Source organism: Balaenoptera acutorostrata, chromosome 3 (assembly GCF_949987535.1).
Source record: "Balaenoptera acutorostrata chromosome 3, mBalAcu1.1, whole genome shotgun sequence".
Classification (NCBI taxonomy): domain Eukaryota; kingdom Metazoa; phylum Chordata; class Mammalia; order Artiodactyla; family Balaenopteridae; genus Balaenoptera; species Balaenoptera acutorostrata.
The window spans coordinates 90357409-90379158 of NC_080066.1; positions in this window are offsets into that span (position 1 = coordinate 90357409).

A 21750-nucleotide genomic window follows, 5' to 3' on the forward strand; every position below is an offset into this window, starting at 1 on the left:
AAAGCTTTTGATTTCTCCATCAAATCTAAATGAGATCCTTGCTGGGTAGAGTAATCTTGGTTGTAGGTTCTTCCCTTTCATCACTTTAAGTATTTCATGCCACTCCCTTCTGGCTTGCAGAGTTTCTGCCGAGAAATCAGCTGTTAACCTTATGGGGGTTCCCTTGTATGTTATTTGTCGTTTTTCCCTTGCTGCTTTCAATAATTTTTCTTTGTCTTTAATTTTTGCCACTTTGATTACTATGTGTCTCGGCGTGTTTCTCCTTGGGTTTATTCTGTATGGGACTCTCTGCGCTTCCTGGACTTGGGTGGCTATTTCCTTTCCCATGTTAGGGAAGTTTTCGATTATAATCTCTTCAAATATTTTCTCTGGTCCTTTCTCTCTCTCTTCTCCTTCTGGGACCCCTATAATGCGAATGTTGTTGCGTTTAATGTTGTCCCAGAGGTCTCTTAGGCTGTCTTCATTTCTTTTTATTCTTTTTTCTTTAGTCTGTTCCGCAGCAGTGAATTCCACCATTCTGTCTTCCAGGTCACTTATCCGTTCTTCTGCCTCAGTTATTCTGCTATTGATTCCTTCTAGTGTAGTTTTCATTTCAGTTATTGTATTGGTCATCTCTGTTTGTTTGTTCTTTAATTCTTCTAGGTCTTTGTTAATCATTTCTTGCATCTTCTCAATCTTTGCCCCCATTCTTATTCCGAGGTCCTGGATCATCTTCACTATCATTATTCTGAATTCTTTTTCTGGAAGGTTGCCTATCTCCACTTCATTTAGTTGTTTTTCTGGGGTTTTTTCTTGTTCCTTCATCTGGTACATAGCCCTCTGCCTTTTCATCTTCTCTGTCTTTCTGTAACTGTGGTTTTTGGTCCACAGGCTGCAGGATTGTAGTTTTTCTTGCTTCTGTTGTCTGCCCTCTGGTGGTTGAGGCTATCTAAGAGGCTTGATGGGAGGCTCTGGTGGTGGGTAGAGCTGACTGTTGCTGTGGCGGTCAGAGCTCAGTAAAACCTTAATCCACTTGACTGTTGATGGGTGGGGCTGGGTTCCCTCCCTGTTGCTGTGGCGATCAGAGCCCAGTAAAACCTTAATCCACTTGACTGTTGATGGGTGGGGCTGGGTTCCCTCCCTGTTGGTTGTTTTGCCTGAGGCAACCCAACACTGGAGCCTACCCGTGCTCTTTGGTGGGGTTAATGGCAGACTCTGGGAGGGCTCACGCCAAGGAGAACTTCCGAGGACCTCTGCTGCCAGTGTCCTTATCCCCACGGTGAAACAGAGCCACCACTCGCCTCTGCAGGAGACCCCCCAACACCAGCAGGTACGTCTGGTTCAGTCTCCCCCAGGGTCACTGCTCCTTCCCCTGGGTCCCGATGCACACATTACTTTGTGTGTGCCCTCCAAGAGTGGGGTCTCTGTTTCCCCCAGTCCTGTCACAGTCCTGCAATCAATTCCCACTAGACTTCAAAGTCTGATTCTCTAGGAATTCCTCCTCCCTTTGCCGGACCCCCAGGTTGGGAAGCCTGAGGTGGGGCTCAGAACCTTCACTCCAGTGGGTGGACTTCTGTGGTATAAGTGTTCGCCAGTCTGTGAGTCACCCACCCAGCAGTTATGGGATTTGATTTTACTCTGATTGCGCCCCTCCTACCGTCTCACTGTGGCTTCTCCTCTGTCCTTGGACGTGGGGTGTCCTCCTTGGTGAAGTCCAGGGTCTTCCTGTCAATGATTGTCCAGCAGCCAGTTGTGATTCTGGTGCTCTCGCAAGAGGGAGTGAGAGCACGTCCTTCTACTCCGCCATCTTGGTTAATCTCCCCGAGGTAGTTTTTTAATATCATGTGAGATAAGGGATCCAATTTCATTCTTTTGCATGTGTATATCCAGTTATTCCCATCCTTTGTTAAAAAGACTCTCCTTTTCCCAATGAATGGTCATGGCACCTTTGTTGAAATTCAATTTCCATTAATGTATAGATTTATTTCTGGAATCTTAATTCTATTCCATTGATCTATATGTCTATGACAGTACCACACTGTCTTGAATACTGAAGCTTTGTAGTTCTGAAATTGGGAGATGTACATCCTCGACATTTGTTCTTTTTTAAGATTGTTTTGGTTATCCTGGGTTCCTTGCATTTCCAAATAAGTTTTAGAATCAGCTTTTCCATTTTCACAACAAAGGCAGCTGGAATTTTGACAGAGGTTGCATAGATTCTGTAGATCAATTTGGGAGTGTGGTAATGAATAATGTTTCCCCAGCTCCTGCAAAAGACATCCATATCTGAATCCCCAGAACCTGTGAATATGTTATATTACATGGCCAAAGGGACTTTGCAAGTGTGACTAAGTTAAGGATTATAAGATTTTCTGGCTTATCCTGGTGAGCTCAACATAATCTTAAGTATCCTTATAAGAGGGAGGCAGAGGGAGACGACTCTAGGAGAAGACAATGTGGTGATGGAAGCAGAGATTGAAGTGATATGGCCACAAACTGAAGAATGCAGTCAGTCTTACGAGCTTGAAGAGACAAGGAAGGGATTCTCCACAGGAGCCTCCAGAGGAACCATCTCTGCCAACATACTGATTTTAGCCCATAAGACCTGTGTTCTTGGTGTTCTCTGGGGGACTTATGACCTCCAGAACTATAGGAGAATGTATTTGTGTTGTTTTAAACTAGTGAAGTTGAAGTAAATTTTTATAGCAGCAACATGAAAACTAAAACAAGAAACATTGCCATGTTAACAATATTGTCTTACAAGGCATGAATACAGAATGTTTTTGCATTTATTCACATTTTCTTTAATTTATTTCAAGAATGTTTTCAGTGTAAAAATCTTACACTTCTTTGGTTAAATTTATTCCTAAGTATTTTGCTCTTTTTGATGCTATTTTAAATGGAATTTTTTCTTAATTTTATTTCCATATTGTTCATTGCTAGTGTATAGAAATAAATTGATTTTTGTATATTGATCTTGTATCACACAGTAGAAATTTAATTTATTCTCTTGATTTGGGGCTTGTGCAAGAACTGGAGGTTGTTCGTACATGTCTCTAAGCTATCCATATCCAGCATCCCCAGGACTTCATTTTCCCCTTGAGAATTAATAGCAGCCTTCGTTGGCCACATACGCATAATTTTTTTCCCACATGCACAGAGCTGTAGACCTTACTTTACTGTTGTGACTTCACCAAAAAGTTAAAAGCATATTTAACAAGATCTGAATTTTAGTGTACTGTGTATATAAACTGTCAATAATCATATGAAAATAGTAATATTTCCATATAAGTAAACAAAAATGTCCTTAGTTCCTTCCTGTTCTTCTACTTTACACTAACTTTTCCTCTATTCATTATAGAAGTTTACAGTTTTGCTACTCCCCTTCAAATGTGATTCCAAAGGATGTCAGCTGGTAAGCAAAGAGAAGCTCAGAAAATCAACCAGGAGAGTTATTAACATTGTCAATCCTTGTATAATCAAATACCTAAGTAATAAGAAGCCCTTAATGAACTAGCATTTCCCCCATACAGCTGGCATTTGGAGAACATGGACAGTACAGACAAGATAGCTGATGCCACAGTACTAGAAAGAATTTCTTTACTCCAGGATAGACAGCCTGAAGCCTTCAGACAAAAGAAAACAAAAAACAAAAAACTTGCGTATGTTCATTACAGCCATATAAAGCTTAGCATTTCACACCTTGTCAGAGTTATCAGGTACAGAGCTGTCCTTGAATCTAATTTTCATTCCAACAGAAATGTGAGAAGTCAAATCACTGCATAGTGAAAAATGGAAAGCTTTCTTCACTGTGCAGTTTGCTGCAATCATGTCTAAGGGGAATTCAGAAAAAAGATCATGCATTAAAAAACATTAGGTTGTATTAGTTCAATGCAAACTGTATTACCTGATAATGGCAAATACAAGCTCTAAACTGCCCATGTTTAGAAAACTTACATTAGCAAATGTCCCATGTGACATAGATCTAACTTGTTTACTGACTCAGTCTGGTGTATTTGTTGATTTACAAAATATTCAACCTCCTCGACTTTTGAAGTGTTGAGAAATTCTAATATATGTTAGAGAATACTAGGAAACCTATGAGGAAATTATATGTACAATTTTTTTGTGTGACATTCTATCTTTCATTTTCAACCTACCAAAAAAGAAGAGAACAAGGAAGGTAAAATGAGCTAATTTCCTTAAAATTCCACATTTATTAAAAAAAAAAAATTCTCCCTTTAGGATCATTTACCTTCCCAAGGACTGAAAACATGGAGGGTAGGAATTGTTCTTGGAAAAAATTTTGTTTCTTGACTTGAGTGCTGCTTTCATTGTGGTTTACCTTGTCATAAATGCCTGAGCTGTTAAAAATAGTAATTACCTGATTAGGTGGATTGATGGTTGGATAAAGGGACAGATAGCTAGATAACTAAATGATAAAGCAAATTAAATAGAATGTTAATGATAGAGTATAGAAGGTGGGTACATGAATGTTCAATATAAAATCCTTTCAACTTAGACATGTGTTTAAAATTTGCCCTGTTGAAAAGATGGTAAATAAATGCAAGTCATAAGCCTAGATTAGGTGGTCATGGAGAAGAAACTTCTACTCAAGTTTGCAGTATACTGTATAGTAAAGTCCACATGGGACATGGTAAGAAACATGAGAGAACTGTCAAAACAACACAAAATTAGCCACATAAATTGTGAATTCTCTTATATTTACTTGGCTACTGGATTAAAACATCACAATTTTTTTTCTAAGATAGAAAATATAAATAAATATAAGTGGTGAGGAGAATCTTATTGAGATCTATTGCTACCCAAGTAATTTGAGCTCTCACAAACATTTTAGTCATGACAGGACTATCTTAAAAGAGAATTATGAGATTAAATCAGTATTCAAGAGAGAAAAGGTTATTTTGTTTAACTGGACTTCCTGGCAGGGTGATTTTTCTGTATAACATCAAAAGGCACCCTGCATGTGTGGCTTGTTTGAAGAGTATCTTAGAGTTATTAGTGACTGCACAGTATGTGACAACTCTGTTTTCTGGTTAACATATCTTTAACTGGGATTGTTTAAAATAGTGAAAAATATCTTACTAGCAGCATAAAGACTCAATTCCATCTTCATGCCTCCCCTCAGTCACTAATTTTTCTCCCTGCCAAAGGTAACCACCCTCCTGATATCTTTGGTTATAATTTCCTTGCATTTCTTTGTAATTTTAATAAATAAGTATGGATATCATACACTACATTTTTTCTTGTAACCTATTATGTAAATGAAATTCCACCATATGTATTCTATTGTGGTGAAGCTCTTTTCATTAGCATTATGTTTGTGAGATTCATTCATGCTGCTACATGTACCTAGTTTTCACTTACTTTCATTGCTGCATACTGTTTCACTGTATGATTACACCTCATTTATTTATCCTTTCTAATATTAGCAGAAATTGAATTACTTTTATTTTGGAGTTAATATGAATTTTTTGGTGAAGCACATTCTTGTCTATATCTCTTCGTAGCACATGGAAGTGCATTTCTTTAGGGTTTACCTAAGAGTGGAATTGCTGAATCACAGGCTAGGAAGATCTTCAGATTCAATTTGTAATGCTTAGTAGGTTTCCAAAATGGTATATTAATTTATGCTCCTACAGGCTGTGTCTGAAAGCTTCCAGTTGTCTACATTCTTGCCAACATGTGATAATCATTTTTATTTTAGCTGTTGTCTTGTGTATGAAATGATATCCCACTGTTTCCATCTTTATTTATTTGATTAATCAAGATACAAGCCAACTATGGCCACTTGGTTATCCCCTTTTGTGAAATGCATGTTCAGGTGTTTTGCCCATTTTTCTCTTGAGTTGTCTGTAGTTTCGTTTTTGATTTTTAGGACTTCTTTATATATTTTTAATAGGATTCCTTTGTTATTGGGCGATAGGTGTTGCTGGTGTCTTCTCCAATTCCATGTATTTCCTTTGCACATTTTATTGATGGACATTTTTATTTCTATTTCTATTTCTATTTTTATTATTTTTAATTTTAATATAGTCCAATATTTTAAATTTTGTTAATAATTAGTTTTATGTAGATATTTAAAGAGTGATTCTATATCATGGGATTATGTAACTATTGTTCTATATTATTTTCTATAAATTTTGTTGGTTTTATTTCATCTTTGGTTTTAAAATTCACCTAGAATGGATTTTTGTTTTATTTTTTCTCAAATTAATATTTTATTTTCTAGCAATATTTTTTAAAAAGAACATCATTTTCCCATAATTCTACAGTGTCATAGCATGGTCATGTTTCTGTGCTATCCTATTCAATTCTATTCTATTCTATTCATTTATTTGACTATTCAAAAACAAATACCTTAAATATTTAATTACTATAGCTTTGTAAATCTTGACATCCAGTTGCTAAAGTTCTTATACCATGTTCTATTCCTCAAGATCGTCCGTATTATTCTTGACCCATCGCACTGCCTCATAAATTTTTAGAATCACTTGTCCATTTCCACAAAATTGAGATTATATTTAATCTGTACATTAGTTTCAGAGAACTGGCATCTTAATAACATTGCTTTTTTCAAATCTGTGCTTTATAGTTTTCTGAAAGAAATTTTATGCTTCTACTATTATTGCTTATATATGAATAATACCAGAAGCATATAGATTATTGGTAAACAGTTCAATAAATTTTCACAAAGTCAAAGTACTCTTGCAACTAGCAACAGATCAAGAAATAGAAAATTACCAACATCCCAGAGCGTCTCTTCCATCCTCTTCCAATCTACTTTGAACTTTAAATAATTTGAATCATTCAACAAGTATTCTTTTGTAGTTAATTTATTTTGATCAACATTGTATTTATGAAATTTATTCATAATTTTATGTATATTTTATTTACTCATTCTTATTGCTGTATACATTGCATTTTGTGAACACATCAATTATTTTATCCATCCTACTACTGATGGACATTTGGGAGATTTCCAGTTTGGAGCCATTATGAATAATGCTATTATGAACATATGTATGAGTTTTTGTTGGTTATATATCTGGAAGTGGAATTACTGAATCCTAGGGTATGCACATATTTTTTGGGGGTAGATTTTGCCAAGCAGTTTTCCAAAATGGTTGTATTAATGTTTGATATTTTTTAGGCTACTTTGAAATAATCTATTTGAAATACTTAATTTCCTTTGCTTCTGGTGGAGAGAAATGCAACTTATTTCTATTTTATATTTGCTTCATATCCAGCAACTTTACTAAGGTTATTTATCAATTTTAATAATTTTATTTTACTCTCTTTTGGACCTTCTGCATGTATAATTATGCTGTTTGTGAATAATGACAGTTTTTTCCTTCTTCTAACTCTGATACCTTGGCCTTATTCTACTGTACAGTGTATAATAGAAATAGTAATAATGACATCCTTGTCTCCTTCCTGATCGTGGGAGAAAAGCTTACAGTAATATACCATTAAAATTGGTATTTTCCATGAATTTTGTTATATATCCTTTCTGTAACTAGTTTTCAAGTATCTTTATTGTGATTAGATGTTGCATTTTATCACATGTATTTCTACATCCATTAAGATGGTCAAATGATATGATATTTCTTTTTTTCTGTTAATGTGGATTACATTAATTGGCTTTTAAATATTAATCTAATCTTTCATTTCTGTAATAAATGTAACTTGATTACTATGAATTAATCTTTTGATAATTTCTGGATTCAGTTCATGTTCTTTTCTCTCTTATATGTTCTATAATTTTAGTTTTTTCTTCAACTTTTCTTGCTTCATACCATTTCAGGATGTCCTTGGAAGCAGATTTAACAAAGAACACTCATTTTAGTGAACTATCAAAGGCCTCTCTGTCTGTATAAACTAGCGCAGTCTGAAACACCAGAGTATCAGAAGTAAAACTCAATAATATACACACAATTTCTAATCCAAATAAGTGTTCTAAGTTCAAATCCTTCACAAATTATGAAAAGTCAGTATACTTACAGACTCATATTCGACAGCATATGAGGATGTGTCACAAATTAGGTGGCTTAGGAAGCAGACTCTTACTCAGATTGGCATGCTGGAGATTTATTGGACAGTGAGTGCCCTGTGATCAACAACCCTGTTTAAGGGAAGGGAAGGATAGGGTAGGGTAGGAAGCAGGTTTGGGCAGATGGATAAGTGGAGCTGTGATATAGTGTAGTGGATGTCTCAGCTAATCCAGTGTACAGCTCTGAAGCTAGAGTGGTCTTCATATTTGTCCTAAGTTTTGTGGGATGACTGGGCCTACCTAACCCCATAATTTTCAGTCAAGGCCACTTCTAGGGTGTGTATGGTCCTTGCCAAATATTTTTGGTGAGGCCCTGGTCTCTATAAACAATTTGATTTTAAAAATGGATTACAGATTTCACAGGTCCATGATTATTTGACTACTGTCCAATTAACTGGTGAAGAATCTACAAAGTGTTCAGGCTTCAAATCTTGCTGAGTTCCAGGAATCACCTCTTTGCCTTCTTTATTGTCAAATGTGCCTGCCCTCCCTGGCTAGTTTCTTTTCTTTTTTTTTTTTCCTTAATTTTTTATTTTACACTGGAGTATAGTTGATTTACAATGTTGTGTTAGTTTCAGGTGTACAGCAAAGTGATTTAGTTATGCATATTCAGGTATCTATTCACTTTCAGATTCTTTTCCATTATTGGTTACTACAGAGTAGTGAGTATAGTTCCCTGTGCTATACAGTAGGTCCTTGCTTATTATCTATTTTATATATCATTCCTCGCTACTTTCTTATTACCCACCCCCATCTTCAGTGAGAAAAAGGAAACAACACTGTTATTACTCACAATGCCATGGCTTTTTGAAATCTGTATTGAAACAATATAAATCTCTCCTCTGCAATTCCCTACATAATTTATGCTAATATATTTCTATAAAAATATTCTGTTGATTATACTTATATTCTCTACAACAAAAATCAAAATATATTTATTTATTTATTTTATTTTATTTTTTATCCCCATATCTCTTCCCTCTTGCGTCTCCCTCCCTCCCACCCTCCCTATCCCACCCCTCTAGGTGGTCACAAAGCACCGAGCTGATCTCCCTGTGCTATGCGGCTGCTTCCCACTAGCTATCTATTTTACATTTGGTAGTGTATATATGTCCATGCCACTCTCTCACTTTGTCCCAGCTTACCCTTCCCCCTCCCCATATCCTCAAGTCCATTCTCTAGTAGGTCTGCATCTTTATTCCAAAATATATTTATAATATATCCATAGAGAGAGAGAGAGAAAGAGAAAAATTATTTTTATTTAAAAACCTATAATCATGAGATTGTAAACTTTGAAAAATATCCTCTGGATTGATTATTATTATGATCATTAATTGATAAAAACATTGCACAGAATTGATAAAAAATAAATATATTAAATTTTGGTAATCAATTTCTAACACAAATTTATTGGAAGTCAATCTGTTACTGATACGGGTGGAGCTTTTACTTTTCAATTTATCGCTTATTGATAGAAGACAGGTTTCTATATCAATTCCATTTTTTGTGTCTGGTTGTTGTCAGTATAAGTACTGAGAAAACTTTTTTGCTTAAATAATTAGGTAGAAATGGAAGGAGTTTTCTTATAGTGATGTCACTTACTTCTTTCTAGCATCAGAAATTACTTTATGAAATACAATTTGTTCCTACTTCAACTGTGGTGAAAGCCAAAAAAAAAAAAAAGCCACTGGTATTTCTTAAGAATGTGTTGTTTTAGCATTCTGTTCTTCAGCATCTACAGTAATATTTAGACTACCCTATGAGTGAGTGTGTGTCTTTGTATGTGTGTGTGTGTGTGTGTATTCTAGAGGTCCATGCTTTTAATCTACAATGGGAAGAAAGATGATTGATCAGAAATGAGGCAGTGGGAAAATGGAACCAGAGGAGCAGCCTTGTTCTTAGGTGAATCAATACCAGTACTGAGTACACATAGAAGTTGAACATCTGTAAACTAATCACTTAAAACCATTAATATCTACATCCTCCTTGTAAAGTCTTCTTATTTTCCAAGAATACTGATACTTCAGATTGAACACTGCTAACCTAGTACAAGTTAAGTGCTTGCTTGTGAAATGAATGAATAAGTAAATGAATGAAAACTAATACCTTTAAGCTTATTTAGTTATGAATAAATTATTCGATTTATAATTTATGATTTTTTACAATAATTGTGTAATTTTTGACAGTCATTATGTTAAAAAGCATAAGCTACAAAGTATTTTCAAGGGCATAGTTCTATGAAGATTGAAATTAATGAAGTTGCAGTGACATTGCAATGATGTTACATGTGGCAGGCATAGAGTTAAAAATTAATTTTAATTTTGGAGTTTTGTTTCATTTTGTACTAAATGAACTGTTTTTCTAAAAACTCAAAACATTTTCATAGGTCTTTGAAGAGCTTATAGTCCCTAAGCACTCTGCTTTTTGTGACTAATAGATAAAATAGCCCTAGTCCTGCCTTGCATCCATTGAGAAAGAAAGAGGAGACATTGCATTATAATACGTTACATTACAATAAGCAAGAGCTTCAACTTTAGAACGTTCTTTGAACTGATCTTGATCATGGCCAGTTTTATAATAGGAATTGAGTCTCTTCTGCCTCAGACAGGCTTGCCTAAGACTGGAGTCTCACCAATAGAGATTTGGTACACCCGGGACAGGCCTTTTTGGAAAATCTGTGCAATAAACTTCATATTTGTAGGCAAATGTGATACACATAAAAGGTATTGAATTTCTGAGTTGAAGGTCCTACTTTTTTTTAATCATATATATTTTTCCTGAGCAAGAAAAAAAAGTCAGCCTGAGACTTGTGAGAGTTACGTGTGGGCTAAAGGCTTGAGGGTCCACAATGAAACAGTATAGAGAAGATATATATATATAATACATTAAAGATAAGATTACCAATTTTGCCTGTAGCTGGCCAAGTGCTTTTTCAGCCACTTAGGTTGCCTATATCAGTATAATCTAAATGATTTGCCATGTGTTAGAGCCATAAATAGGAAGAGAGCAGATGTCTTGGCACATAGACCATATTTTTTGACATAAGAGGCCTCTGCGAGCAGTGTCTCCCAATAGCTTTAGAAAGTTCTCTATTCAAAATGTAGCAATTGGAGAGGGCTACTCCAGGGCTACCTTTTCCCACTAAATAGCACCCTAGATTATCATGCTTCCTTGATCTCCAGTTGCACCTTTCTTGCAAATCCCAACTTTAGGCGAATCTCACTATTTACAATCAGTACTCTTGCTTCCAGCCCATTGAACAAGCTGCCAAAAGCTATCAAGAAGTGGTTCTCTTTGGCTCCACAACAAGTCCATATCACCCAGCCTTAGCAGGGGCATTATGCATTCTCTCCCATACCTAGTTGGCTCTGTATTTCATTCCCACAGCACCTGGTCTCAGCCTTTCCCACTCTTCTGGAACCCCACACTCATACCACAGTCCTCTAGTGATCAATATCCTCACTTCCTCTCTCTGAGGTCCCATTGCTTTTGGCATGTACGACTGTCATAGCATTTAATCATTTTGCATCCCATCCATTTTATAATTGAGAAAACTTGATGTAGAAATGGCACATGAGTAGTCCAAAGTCACACAGCTGGTATGAGGCAGAGCCAGATTTAGAAGCCTCGTTTTCTAAATACAAATTTGCTGCTCTTTCTATTTCATAAAATAGTTCTCTTAGAAGGAAAAATGATTTTCCATAATAAAAACAATTCCAGAATCTCAAGGTGGATGAAGAATCTTCAGAAGAGCATGGACTAATAACCCAACAGTTTAGAACTATGACCACCTTTCTCTTTCCACTTTGCTTCATTAAATGAAAATAATCTGGCATCATATTGGTTCACAAAGAGGAACTACATTCCTTCAATGGTTAAAAATGCCTTCTCTTGGGTGGAATTGAAATAGCTGGTCAGAATGGGAATTTCCCAAAGACTTCATGAGCCACAGGTTTTTGTTTGTTTATTTTTATGCTTACTGCATTGCTTGCATTCACTTTCTTTTAATTTTCCCTTGGTATTTGAGGAAGTCTGACATAGTTATACTCTTACTTGCAGCAGCTGACGCAATGTATATGCCTGGGGAGGTAGCCTCTAAGATGACTTCCAGCAATCCTTATCTCCGGATATTCACCCTTTTGTGTAATCCTTTCCTCAGTAGTGTGGGCTAGACTGACTCACCTCTCACAAATAGAATACTGTAGTACTTACAGGATGTTGCTTTCAATATTAAGTCATAAAAAGACTGTGGCTTCCATCTTGGGATCCCTCTCTCCTCTCTCTCTCTCTCTCTCACTCTCACTCTCTGTCTCTCTTTCTTGCTGTTTTTCTCTGAGACTTGCCAATAGCCAATTGGTTAAGCTTGGAAGCTGATCCATCCCCTTGAAATTTGCCTCTACCTTTCATAATCTTTCTCCTCAAATAAATAGTGGTTTTCTTACCTCTCTATCTCTCACACTGTCTAATGTTTTATCTGGCACATATTACATATTACATCATGATGTTTTGAATCAGTGATACATTGTATATGCTTCAATCAGGATACCTTTATTGAATAAAATACTGTTTGAGGTTGTTTCTCTTATAAATTTCAATCAGTGCATTTGTAAGCTACTACTCACAAGTCAACATCTTTCAGGGACAAAATAAATAAAATGATATACAGATACACAGGTTATTTTTTACTACAAATATTGTATTTGTGGAATTTTCATAAGACCAAAAAAATAAAAACCCAAACCTCCACCCTAAACTATCATTAAGCCTACATAGAAGTGTATTTCTTGCACTAATATCATTAATAAGAAAGATCAAATGGTTTATAAACCCCTGGGTAGCATGCTTAAAAGTATGATACAAAGGTTATCATAAAAGACTTTCATTTATTTAATTTAACAAAAAAGATCTCTGACTCAATATCTTTTGTGTTCTATATTTTCAATTTTAACAATTAAGGTGGCACAGGGAATTCTTTATGCTAATGTTATACCTCCTTGGTTGCGCCCTAACACCATTATCTGCTGTAATGAATAATTCATTCCCTGTTGAAAATTTAACTATATCATTTTTACAGGATATGAATGAAACTTTGAAGTGCAATTTAAGTTGAAAGAATTTAAGATTGTAGAGAATTCCCATTAAACCATCAAAAAGTGCTGTGCTGGCAATATTACCTAGCACTCAAGTGTAATCGCTTTATAGAAAGCTCATTTGAGATTCTAAATTTTGTTTCTTTTGTAAAATATATTGATGGAATTCATTTCTTACTGCACTTTCACACTGTGCAGTGACTACTTCTGCCTCTAAATATCTAAAACAATATGCTTTTTATTTCCAGTTGGAGATCGAGGACCTAGAAAGTCACCAAAAAAAAAAAAAAAAAAAGGCTGACATTTGCTCTTCCAGTGCTAGGTTTGCTATGTAGAGAAATATTTTCTAGTAAAGAATCCCAACAAGGGAATTGGCTTAAAAATATCAACAAGATTTAGTAGCGGAATTAATGCACTTTCAGTCCACTGCATCCCCAAAACCCAATCGGTGAAACTGTAGTGAACCACTCTAGGAAACACGCTAAACAATGTAACTGTCTCAAAGTCTTAAAGTTTGCCAACAATGATAGTATCTGCCCTTCCTGACCCTGTAATCAGGGATAGACTATGACATGTATGGGGATGAAGATTTTCCTCAAAGCTGGAAGAGGCTAGTCACCTTGGCCAACATGGCAAAACATCTTAAAACTGGGAAAGCATTAGGTTCACACCATGTCACGTGAACAAACAGAAAAATCTTGTAACATTCCATAAACAAACAAGCTATAGGGAAAATAGCAGAAAAAGTATCCATTCCAAGAAATAGACTTGCTTATGTTCAATATGCATCTTGTAAGCACTTATTTCCCTTTATTGCTTTAGCTAAGAGGAAGCTCACATTAACATTTATAGCACAACTTGAGCATAGCTGTATAAAAGTATTTTCTATAACCTACATATCTGTGAATACTATTAACCTTTGTCTTGTTTTCTGTTTAATCTGGAGTTTACTCAACTTTGCTTTGAAATGTCTACTTGCCATTTTAGTTATATTTTATGTATTTATGGAAGCAATTGAAAGGATTTGTTAAAGTAGATAGAGAAGGGAGAAAGAAAGAGTAGAAGATGAAGAAGGGGGGATGGGGGAGAGGAGGAAAGACAAGGAGGATCAGGGCAGGGGGAGGGTGGGAAGAAAGAGGGAGGAAGAAAGAAAATAAGGAAAAGGAGGGGTAAAAGTGAGGAGAATGAGAAAAAGGCAGGCAGCAAGGAATGGAGGAAGAGAGGGAAACCAAGATGTTAAGATATTATTCTGGACCCCATCCTTGAAGATATATTTAAACTTGGCCCAAACCCTACTCTATTGATGTTTGAAAAGCAAAAGCCCTCTGCAAACTCCCATGCCTGTAAAGACTTACTGTCTCATGCTTTTCTCTAGCTCCTTGCTCCAGGTCCTGTTGTTTGATGCCCCATAGAACAGAACTCTGGAGGGGTAGTATTGAACATTTTGGAGGGGACCTGAGATGGTATTCCCATTGTGGAACTTTAGTAGTCCACAGTCTCACTGGCTCATGTCCTCCACCTCCCTCTTCTGCCATCTTCCCTTTTTTCTTGATGTCAAAACAATTCAGAACAATTAATGACTCCTTCCCTTCTTACGAAAAACAGTTATTCTCATTTCCAGATATTACACAGGCCTACAAGCTAACTCCATATACACACAAAGAAATTTTCTCTTCCTAAGTAAACACTTTGCCAATTATTAATATATTAACACACACATAGATATGTGTATACAAACACATCAATATGTACATATTTGTGGAAAGAGAAGGAAGGGAGGAAGGAAGGAAAAGGGAGACAGTGCTAATCAGAAAACAACACTGAAGATATAGATATGAAGTACCAGAGGAATCAAGAAGCAGAATGTTTTAACAGTTAAAACCCTGGCTGGGTTGAAATAATGGCTTCACCTACTGACTGGCTTTGAAACCTGGAGCAAGCCATTGAACTTTTCTATGCCTCAGTTTCTTCATTTATGAAGTTGGGATACCAACACTAGTATATCGTTTATGGGCTATTATGGGTCTTACATGAGATAATGTATAATGTACTTAAAACACTACCTAACACTCAAAGTTATAGATAATTTTTGGCTATCATTATCACAAGAGTGATAATTATAGAGACAACAGGATGACAAGAAATGCATAAAGTCAGGTGGGGCTGCAAATGTCATGTACTGAAATGTTGATTCAATAAACATAGTAAATATTAGTCAGATTTATTAGATAATTGTGCTAAAAAGAGCATCTCCAAGCAGTAACCCCACCCCCACCCCCCCCACACACACACATTCTTAACTAAACCTCAACCTAACTAATTGTCTTGTAATCTCCATTCTCCAAAAGTCCAAGGGACTGTATAAAAGCACTTTCACGGCAGAATTGTGGCCAGAATTGAAAGAAAAGAAAATGGTAGGAGAATCCTCTCTTCTTTCAAAGCTTTAAACACTCGGATTTACAAATCAATGTCTCGGTGTAGAGAAAACACACTTGAAAGCAAATTGACCCCTTCAAGACAATTTTTTAAAGACCTCAGATATGAACAAAAGGCTGAGACACTGCAGATCACTGGTGGGATTTCGCTATCCTTGAGGGAGACTGTATATCCTGTTTTAGTGAGCTGCTTGTTTTCTAGCCAAGTGATATTTGTTTTTAAGATCACGTAGTAAACTTCTTAGAGTTTAGAGGGAAAGGAAAAATGATTTTTAATGTGATCTTATTCTCTGGGGTATAGTGATACTGATGACACAGTGGCTGAGCTTGAGTTCCCTTCTTTCCTTGCAGTGAGCATTATGGGGTTTTTGTGGATTAGACCCCATGTCCAGATTTTAAGTTTTGACAGTTTATGAATAAGAGTCAGAGGAACTTTAAAATCATGACCTGTCCAGTGGACTTTCAGACTCTCATTCTTTCCTAAAGTACTCTTAGTCACAAATTTAAAGGGTGAGTTTTGGGGGGAAAATATTTAATTAAAGCCTATGCTCATATCACCAAGAGAATAAAAAGTAATAATCTTTTGAATTTGCTTTTGTGCAGATAAAAAAAAAATGCAGTCTTTCCATTTCTCCTAGATGTTATTTTCAAGATAAAAGCACTGAATTTCCAAATACTTCTTCTGTTGTCAGCTTTCTGGCATGTAACCCTTTCTTTTGAAAAATAAAAAAGGCAGAAATGTGCATAGATGCTTCTTAGCTTGAATCTGTGGACATGGCACTGCACTTTCTCTCTTAAATATCATTTTATAAAACCAGGGTTTGCTTCATTTATATTCCCTACACATCTCTCCCTTTTTGTCTACCTTAGGTCTTTTAAATTTAGCTTCAAGAAAAGTGCTGTATTATGGAATCAAGTCCCCTTATCTTTTTTCCCGAAAGAATTGTGCACAATATTTATTTCCCTTATGTTGCAATTTAGAGCACACAGGAAACTGTGTTGAATACCATCACTCCAACTCTCATCTCTGTATCAGGATACACTTATACACGTTTTTATATAGTGTATAATGAAGTGAAGCTATACATTTCTTCATTTTCTGCATTGCCTACCAGAATTTAGACTTCTAAAACCAAGGAAGTATTTACTTGTAGTACTCTGTGGGGTAAATATTTTTCATGTTTGATGGGATGAATAATAAATAGAATTCTATATTTTAAAAAAAGTACAGTTCCTGCCTAACTTACTGCTGTGAATTGTTATTCCAAGGGTTAAAGAGCATGTACATATTTATGATATTTTCTCACAGTTGGCATTCAATAAACATTTAAAATATGAGGGGTGAATAGATGAAGATATCCCAATTCTAAAGAATCTCCATGTACTCAAAGAAGTACATCATTAGACTGCTTACAATAAAGGTGTTAATAAATTTTTTTTCATATTTTCCCTCTAAAAGTGAAAATTTAGATTGGACTTCTTTAGCCCTTTTCTCAGGAAAATTTGGTATTTTTGATAAATATATGATGACCTGCCATTAAGTTTCATGAGCCATTTTTTCCTGCAAAGGATTATTTGGTCCTGTGAATGGAAAAGATACAAATGGTCAGGCACATGATTTTTAAAGGAAATTTTCAGGCAAAATAACCTACCCTATATACAGGTTCATTGATCTAGTTAGGTTGTTGAATTTATATATTAAATTAAAGTGGTTAATTTAAAGACCCACTCAGGAATTATGTATTTCTTTTAAACCATCTGAGGAGTTTAAAATATGAAAAATATTCCTCAGTGCTCCTCTTGAAGTTATGCTTGATAATTGAGAATAGAGAAAGACATAAAAATTAAATTCATTGATTTGAAAGGCACATAAATTAGAATCACAAAGAAAAAACAAATCTTCTGTTTTCAACTATCGTCACCTTTAGGAATATTTTGGGCACTCAGAAGTATCAATGACTATATGAACCATATAAATCCCTTAGGAATTAAGAATTGGAAGAAAAATATTATAAAGAAAGGCACTTTTGAGGTAGTTAGTGCTTCTGTCATCAGTTGCAACAGTATAAAAAAATTTCTAAGAAAAGCAATAACATTTAAGCTTTAAACGTTTCACCCAAGACAGTTAAAAAACAAACAAGGAACAGTGAAAAATAGTTTTCTGTATATTTTTTAGAAAATTAATTTAGATAATTGTGGCATACCTACAAAAATAAGCCTTGTTTAGGTATAATTCTCTGAAAGTTTTTTGTTTGTTTGTTTTACCTTTCTGCCCATTATTAGTCCTGAAATACTTTCAGGAATTGTTGGCTGTGTTCAGTTTCAAGTACTTCTCTTTAATAGTACTTAAAAAGGAATATTTAAAGAGCTGTTTAAGAAATAAGTCCATACATTTATGGTCAACTGATCTTTGACTAGGTTGCCAGGAACAGAAAATGGGAAAATGATAATATCCTAATAAATGGTGTTAGAAAAACCGGATATCCACATGCAGAAGGAGGAAACTGGACCCTTATCTCATATATTTAAAAATTGACTCAAAATGGATTAAATACTTAATGTAAGACCTGAAACTATAAAAGCACTAGAAGAAAGCACAGGGGAAAACTTCTTAACATTGGTCTTGGCAATGATTTTTTGGAAAAGACACCAAAAGCACAAGTAACAAAAGCAAAAATAAAGTGGGATTGCATCGAACTAAAAAGCTTCTACAACACAGTGGAAAATATCAAGAGTGAAAAGGCAACCTATGGAATGGAAGAAAACATTTGCAAATCATATATCTGTTAAGGGGTTAATATCTAAAATATATAAGGAACTCATAACTAAATAGCAAAAAGAGCAAATAATCCAATTTAAAATTAGGCAAAGGACCTGAACAGATAATTTTCCAAAGAAGACATACAAATTACCAACAGGTGCATGAAAAGGTACTCAATATCACTAATCATCAGGGAAATACAAATCAAAACCACAGTGAGATATCACCTCACACATGTCAGAATGTCTACTGTCAAGAAGACAAGGTATAACAAGTGTTTTTGCACTTTTGTTTTTGCATGCAAACATTTTTTTTATTAGAGTATAATTGCTTTACAATGTTGTGTTAGTTTCCACTGCACAATGAAGTGAATCAGCTATATGTATACATATATCCCCTCCCTCTTGGACCTCCCTCCCACCGCCCCCCATCCCACCCATCTAGGTCATCACAGAGCACCGAGCTGAGCTTCCTGTGCTTTATAGCAGGTTCCCACCAGCTATCTATTTTACACATGGTAATATACAATGGAATATTACTCAACCATAAAAAGGAATGAAATTGGGTCATTTGTAGAGATGTGGATGGACCTAGAGGCTATCATACAGAGTGAAGTAAGTCAGAAAGAGAAAAACAAATATAGTATATTAACGCATATATGTGGAATCTAGAAAAATGGTGCAGATGAACCTATTTCCAGGGCAGGGATAGAGACGCATGCAAACATTAAGTCAAGGTGGTATGGCGCTTGAACAGAGAGTATAATTACAACTATTTTGATTCTCAGTAGTGACAGGATAACTAAAGGAATTAAGATTGAATTTCTTTAGGAGTAAATAGATCCAATTTATTTAAATAAAATTAAATAAATATTCACAATGATAGAAAGGAGTTAAGTATGACTTAAAAGAAAGTTAATGAACAAAGTAGAACATATAGTGTCCATGAGGTAATTTTTTTTAACTTTTTTGAATCCTGTAGAAACTTGTGCTCACAGTTGAATCAGCTAGAAAAGCTTTCCTATTATATACAAATATAAACTGATTTTCCCAGACAGAGGATGAATCCTTCCTAATAATAGTTGAGTCTAAGTCTACTGACCAAAATTTGTACAGATCTAGAAAATATTGCGGAAAATACCATATTGGGTAGCAAAGAAAACAGACTTGTGAGTTTATATTTCTCTGAGAGACTCAGTATCCTTCCTCTGGCAAATAAGTAATCCCTCAATCTGAAGAAGACTTTTTAACGTTTTTGAATTCAATATCGTCTAGGATATATACGTGTGTGGGTAGTAATGTGAAAACAGCTCAATTCAGCAAACATCATTGAACTCTTACTGTGTACAAAGTATGTTTTATGTGGAAAGATAGTATAGCCACATACAAGTGTATGTCATTTTAAGACAAGTTTTGTCATGAACCTGAAGCAACAAAACATCTATTTTGTAAATACGTGTATATACTCACTCTTTAATTTGTTTAATTGTGTGTATGCTTATGGGGAATGAATTTGACCTTAAAAAAATGAGTGTTTGTTTCTTTAATAATAGTTCATTGGTAAATTGAGGACCTTAGGTCTTTCTAAATTAATTTCAAAGTTAAAAACTAAATATATGACTCCAGATAATATTAAATGTTCTGAAAAATGAAATGAAATAGAAAAATAAGTTAAAGTTGGAAAAATTAGCATTTATTTGGAATTTTTTTTATTTGGAAAGGTAGTATTCTTACCATTAGGAGAGATAATTAAGGTAACATGTCACCCTTAGTTATGGACAAAATAAGTGAGATAGTGTTCCAGGTATTGATGAGGTTAAGAAAATGTGACATTTAAGGCACTTAGTTTATTAAAAGTCACTTATACAAAGGATTTTGATGCAAAAAGTGCAAGTATATGACAATAAACTATCTGAAAGTTACTTATAACTTGAAGTTTGACAAATGAGTTTAACCTGACCTACTTTATATAATTAAATTTTGTACTTCAGATCTAATTAGTGTGAGCTTACAGATATACTTTCAATAAATAAAAATTGATTGAATTTAAAATTTTGTAAGGGAAAATTGAATGTAAATAAGACTGAAAAAAGTCTAATTGGAAATATTGATTGTTCTTGAATTCATTTGTTTGGTGATATCAATTATAAGAACAGAAATTATCATGAATTGGGCTATTATTATTCGATCTTACTTCATTCTAATTAATGAGAAATAGCTACATACCTTTTCGAAGGTAATGAGCCTGCAATAATATACTCCTCTCTTATGGTATTGAATGTAGTCATTGTGGATTATAAATTTGGAAAAGAAATACATAAAACATCAGCCCATGAGAGAAAGGCAAGCATATCTGTACCCAGAAAACAGTTATGCTTATGGGAAAATGTTTAAATTTGGACAATATATGTGTTTGGTTACTTTAATTAGATCCAAAAATAAATGAAGCTAATGATGCCCTAAAAGTAATTTTAACAAGAGTGAAAATGTCTGAGAGTAAACTTAACAGCAAAGGAACTAAAAGCCACCAGCACCAGAGAGGTGGAGTTTGAAGTTACTTAGATGATATCTGAAGAGTTACCAGGGAGCTTTGATAAGTTATTGGAATTGCACAGTTCTTAAGTTCAGTGAGTTATGATAATTGTATATGCCTGTGTAACCACCACCCAGACACTCAGAAAAGTTCCCCCTTGCCCCTTTTCTGTCACTTTCCCACTTTGCCCTAGGACTGACACCTTCTGACTTCCATTACGTGTTATTACACCTGTTCTAGGACTTCATGTAAATGAATCCTATAGTATGGATTCCTTTGGGTCTAAGTATGTGGCTTCTTTCATTTAACATAATGATTTTGTGATTCATCCATATTGTTGGGTACATGAGTAATTTATTCATTTTTCTGAGTATAACCACGATTTGTCTATATTTCTGTTCATGAACATTTGGGTTGTTTCCAGCTTTTGGCTACTATAAATAAGGCTGCTATGAACATTCATGTACAAGTCTTTCTGTGAACATATATTTTCATTTCTCTTGGGGAAGTACCTAGGACCGGAATTACTGGGTCACAGAGTAGATATATTTTTATGTTTATAAGAAACTACCAAACAATCTCCAAACCTGTTAGTCTGCTTTTCTGTGTATTGATTACTGTGTCAGTAGTGCTTCTGTGATTTTAAAAATTAGTTTATAAGCAGTTTACCTTAATATGTAACTTCTACATGATTGGACATGGTTTACTGTATATTAAAAACTGGCAAAGATAATTAGAAGCCTAATGTAGTGACATAATAATGGTCCCCTAAGGAAGTTCACGTCCTAATCCCTAGAACCTGTGAATATATTTTCCATGGCAAAGAGGAATTCAGGTTGCAGATGGAATTAAGCTTGCTAATCAGCTGACCTTAAAATG